Genomic DNA, 6,000 nt, shown 5'->3' with positions numbered 1-6,000 from the left:
AGGTCCAGATGCTTCCCAGGCTAACTTTCCAACGTGCAGTGCTTTTAGGACAGCACTTACTGCTTTTGCTTTTGTTTCTAATATAAATTTCCATCTGTGCCCATGAACCAATTTGAGTTTGTAAAATCAGTAAAAGCAGAAAGTCAAATTTATACAATTTTCCCTAGATGGGCAGAAAAAAGGGAGAGAACTGGAGGAGAGGTCCTGTGAGTGTGGGGTCCTGAAATCAGGCTTCATTAGCTTCAAGGTAATAGCCTCCGGTCAACCTCCTCCTACCTTTTGAACTAAACCGTTCCTCCTTTTTCTTGATTTGGAACCCCTCACTGTCCTCTCTTTGAATGAAGAGTTTCCTTTGCTATGGATACTGAATCCCTATCTCAAGTGTAAGGAAATATGAGAAGCTCTGGCTTGCTGCCTTGCTCAAGAGTCAGGAAAGCAGTTTGCCTTCCTAAAAAAATCAGTACCCATGTGCCTTCCACTAGTCCAAGTGTCTGATGTCACCCATCTGCCCCCTTCTCCGTGTTTGCTGCTGAGAAGCTCAGAGCCACTTTCGTGCACAGTTACTCCGGCCTCTTGAGGCTGATTCTTTGGGATCATTATTTCTCTAACTCCCTCTCCACCACCTGACTCCCACCCTCCACCCCCCTTTTATGCTAACAAGCTTTGGTTCTCTTGTATTTGAATATATCTGTATAGGTCCGTTTGAAGCTTCTGCTCAACCTCCATTCTCCATTCCCCAGGACATTCCATCTGCTCTTCTGTGAGACACTGGGGCCCACCCCCCACCCCTCCCTGGGGACCCATGGTGGCAAAGCCTTCTTCCGTTCAGGACTGAGCGACAGAAGGACTTTCTCCTTAGCGGTTGCCTCTGATGGCAGCTCCTTCCCAGGCCTGGCAACAGCTCTGAGGCCTCCTTGTGACCCAACTTCTGAAAGACAGCTTCAGGAGGCTCCTGCATTTATGGGACTGTGTGCTAGAGCTTGGATCCCTAAACCCTTGAAGGGACTGCTCCCCTTCACTTTCTCCTCAAGCCTTGTCCTGCCTCAGGGAGGGGAGCAGCACACCTGAGGGCTTCTGGGACATGGCCTGGTTGTCCTGGCAACATGGGCTGGGCTAAGCCTACCAACTGTCAACGCTGATGACAGTTATTCATAAAGGAACTTTCCGTTGGTCCTCACCAGCTGGAAAGGTTGACAGGGCAGCAAATATTTAACTGCATTTCCGAGACCAGGGGCGTGGCTTGATCCGTTGCTTAAATTGGGGCTTAAGTTGGGATTAAAGCCCAGACATCCTATCTCGGAAGAGAGGATATCACACTCTCTGCCATGATAAAGCTCCAGTGGCAACTCCAGCCCTCAACTGGAAACGCTGGGCGGGGGGCAGCTCAGGGCTTTTACCAGATTATCAAACATGGCATGATTCTGATCCAGAGGAAAAATCTACTGACATTTTGAGGACCACAGATATGGGGATTGTAATATATACAGTTAATTTTTAATGATCAACTTTATTGGGGCATCTGGGTGGCTCAGTCGGTTGAGCACCTGACTCTTGATTTCGGCCTGGGTCATGATCTTACAGTTTGTGAGTTAGAGCCCCCTGTGGGTCTCCATGCTAACAGCGTGAAGCCTGCTTCAGATTCTCTCTCTCTCCCCTTTTCTTTCTGCCTCTACCCACTTGTGCACTCTCTCAAAATAAATGAAGAAATAAAAACCTTCAAAATATAATTTAAAAAATCAACTTTATTGAGGTATAATTCACATACAATAAAATCTGCTCATTTAAAACCTGTAGTTCATGGGACGCCTGAGTGGCTCAGTAGGCTAAGCGTCTAACTTGGGATCAGGTCATAATCTCACAGTTCATGAGTTCAAGCCCTGTGTCGGGCTCTGTGCTGACAGCTCAGAGCCTGGAGCCTGCTTCAGATTGTGTGTCTCCCCCCTCTCCCTCTGTTCCAACCCTGCTTGTGCTCTGTCTCCCTGTCTCTCTTTAAAAAAAAAATAAATAAATAAAATCTGTAGTTCGAAGAGCTTTGACAGACGTTTATGTTTTTGTAATCATCACAGTCCAGATAAAGGACATTTTCCTCATGTCCCTTTGCAGTTAATGCCCACCAAGCAGCCCCAGCTGTACTGACCTGCTCTCTGATACAGTCAGTGAGCTTTAACCTTTTCTAGAGCTTCGTATAAATAGAATTATATGGTATGTTCTCTTTTGTGTCTGACTTCTTTTGCTCAGCATGATGGTCTTGAGTTTCACTTGTGTTGTTGTATTTACCACTAGTTCCTTTCTCTTGCTGAGTAATAGTCCATTGTTTGGATACACAAGAATTTATCTGTTTACTTGTTTTGTTACCAAATTTTGGCTATTATGAGGAAAGTTGTTATAAACATTCTGTAATCTAGCCAAAGTTAATTTTTGGATGTGGTGTAACAGTTGAGATTTTTTTTTATTTTAACCCGACTAGATAAGGGTATCTAGTAGTTACAGCATCATTTATTGAAAAGACTCCTCTTTCTTCCATTGAATTATCTTGGCATCTTTGTTGAAAGTCAGCTGACCATATATAAAGGAGTCCGTTTCTGGACTTAATATTCCATCAATCTGCGTGGCTAACTTTAAGCCAATACCCCATTCTGCTGATTACTTTAGCTTTATTTTAAAACAAATTCAGACCTATTATAGGCCCTTTGCATTTCCATATAAATTTGAGTCAGCTTCTCAATTTCTACAAATGGGCTGCTGGGATAATGATAGGTATCACATTGGATCTGTAGATCAGTTTGGGGAAAATTAACATCTTAATAGTACTTAGTATTTTTAAAAAAATGTTTATTGGGCTGCCTGGGTGGGTCAGTAGGTTAAGTGTCTGACTTCAGCTTAGGACATGATCTTGCAGTTTGTGAGTTCCAGCCCTGCACTGGGCTCTGTGCTGGCAACTCGGAGCCTGGAGCCTGCTCCAGATTCTGGGTCTCCCTCTCTCTCCCCCTTCCCCGCTTGCACTCTCTCTCTTCTCTCTCTCTCAAAAATAAACATTAAAAAAAAGATGTTTACTTGTTTTGAGAGAGAGAGCATGCGTGTGAACAGGGAGATGCAGAGAGTGAGGGAGAGAGTGAATCCCAAGCAAGTTCTGCACTGTCAGTGCAGAGCTCAACATGGGGCTCGATCCCACAAACCATGAAATCATGACCTGAGCCAAAATCAAGAGTCAGATGTTTAACCACCTGAACCAACCAGGCACCACTAGTGTTTAGTCTTTTAGTCCATAAATGTGGTATATCTCTTCAAGTCTTTTTTAGGAATGTTTTGTAGGTTTTTAGTGTTTAGATCTTGCCTATATTTTAATGTATTCCTAAATATTTCATTTTTCTGCCACACTCTTGTGTCATTTTCCAGTTGTTTGTTGCTGATATGTAATATATGGAAATACAATATATTTTGTATGTTGATCTTGTATCTTGCAACCCTGCGAAACTCATTAATTTCAGTAGATTTGTGATACATTCTTAGGGATTTTCTGTGTGTACGAGCATGCTAATGATGAATAAAGACAATTCTTCCTCTCTAATCTGTATATCTTTTTATTTTTCTTATCTTATTGTAATGAATAGGGTATTCAATAAAATGTTGAATAAAACTGGTAAGGACATTCTGCTGATCTTAAAGGAGAAATCATCTGATCTTTCACCATTCTGTGTGATGATGGCTCTGAGACTTTTGTAACATCTCACATAACCACAGCACAATGATCTAAACCAGGAAATTAACATCGACTCAGTATTATTTATGTATCTACAGACCTTATTCAAATTTTGCCAATTACCCCTCTAAAGTTACGTTTTTGGTCCACGATCCAATCCGGGATCCCAATTTGCATTCCCCTATCATGTTTCCTTAGTCTCTTCCAATTTGAGACAGCTTATGACTTTGACACTTATCAGGCTTTGTCTGATATTTTCTCATGATTAGGGTTGAAGTTATGTAGCTTGGCGACAACACCACAGAAATCATGTTGTGCCCTCTGCCTGTATTTTGTCAAAGAGGTACAAGATATCAATATGTCTTACTACTCATTGTGTTAACTTTTAGCATTCACCCACTGATTTTAACATTCACTAAAAATTCTTGCCAATAATTATTACTGTGATATTTCCCAAGTGGTGATTTTTTTAATTTCCGTAATTTCTTCTAGATTTACAAATTGGAATTTTGAAGACAGGAAGAGCCAATCTTTCTCTTCTATTTATTCATTTATGCTAGTGTGGAATCATGGATATTTATTTTAGTCTATATGTTGTAATCCATCGCTATCATTATATTGTTTAAATTGATCCTGACCTAGTCACTGCGTTCTTCTTCAAGTTGGCTCTTATCACTTTGATATGCTCCCATCATATATGTGATTTGGATTTTTTTTTTCCTCACTAGCTTCCTCCCCCCCACCCCCCACCCCAGTTATGGGTAGCACTTTCATTCCTTTTTATACCCAGTAATTTTTTATTGGGCAGGATATTTTTCATCTTACATTTGTTGTGCTATATTTCGTTGTATTGGATTTAAGAGTGTTGGCTTTGTTCTGGAAGGCAGTTAAGATACTGATGGTTGAGGAGTACCTGGGTGGCTCAGTCAGTTAAGCATCTGACTTCAGCTCAGATCATGATCTCATGGTTCACAAGTTCAGGCCCCACATTGGTCTCTGTGATGATAGCTCAGAGCCTGGAGCTTGCTTCAGATTCTGTGTCTCCCTCTCTCTCTGCCCCTCCCCAACTCACTCTCTGTCTCTCTCTCCCTCAAAAATAAATAAAAACTTCTTATAGAAGTCTTTAAAAGTTTTACAGTTTTACATTTAAATCTATGACCCAATTGGAGTTAATTTTTATATAAGGTTTGATGTTCAGGTCAAAGGTTGTTTTTTTGTTTTTGTTTTTTTCTTTCTTTTTTTTTCTTTGTTTTTGCCTCTGGGTGTCAAGTTGTTCTACAATTTGTTGAAAGACCATCATTCCTGCACTGGATTCCTTTTTTACTTAAAAAAAATTCAATTGGCTGTACTTATATGGGGCTATTTCTGGGTCCTCTGTTCTGTTGCACTGATCTATTGTGTCTCTCATTCTCAATATCACACAGTCTTGATTACCATAGCTATGTAGTAAGCCTTGGAATTGAGTAGTGATTTCTTCTACTTTTTTCTCATTTTCAAAACTGTTTTAGCAATTCCAATTTTATTTTGTCTTTCCATATAAATTTTAGAATAATCTTGCCTATATCTGAAAAAAAATCTTTCTGGGATTTTGATAGGAATTGTAGTAAACATATATATGTACTGACATTATGTTGAGTGTACTAATCCAGGAATATCTCTGCATTTAGTCCGAACTTCCTTAATTTTTTTCATCAGCATTTTGTCATGTTTTGCATTCAGTCCTGTACACATTTTGTTATATTTACACCTAAGTGAAACTTTCCCCAACTACAAATGGTACTATATTTTTATTTCACTTCCCACGGTTATATAGTAATGCAATTAATTTTCATATATATGGAACTTTTATCTTATAACCTTAATATCAGTTCTCAGAGTTGGGTATTATTTTTTGTTTTGTTTTGTTTTGGTGTATTCCTTGGGGTTTTCTTTAAGGTTTATTATGTCATCTGCAAATACGACAAATTTCTGTCTTAAAAAAAATCTTTTGGGGTGCCTGGGTGGCTCAGTTGGTTAAGCACCCAACTCGTGGTTTTGGCTCAGATCATGATCTTGCAGTTAGTGAGTTTGAGTCCCACATCAGGTTCTGTGTTGGTGGCACAGAGCCTGCTTGGGATTCTCTCTGCGCCTCTCTGACCCCTCCCCCACTCACACACACACTCTCAAAATAAATAAACTTAAAAAAAATTTAAACAATCTTTGTCTTTTATTTCCTTTTCTTTATGCTATTACACTGGCTAGAACTTCTAGCATTATGTTGACTGTCAGTGGTGAAAGCAGACATTTTTGTCCTGTGCCTG

The sequence above is a fragment of the Acinonyx jubatus genome, chromosome D2, assembly GCF_027475565.1.
Source record: "Acinonyx jubatus isolate Ajub_Pintada_27869175 chromosome D2, VMU_Ajub_asm_v1.0, whole genome shotgun sequence".
In the NCBI taxonomy this organism is placed as follows: domain Eukaryota; kingdom Metazoa; phylum Chordata; class Mammalia; order Carnivora; family Felidae; genus Acinonyx; species Acinonyx jubatus.
This window is presented reverse-complemented; position numbering follows the sequence as displayed.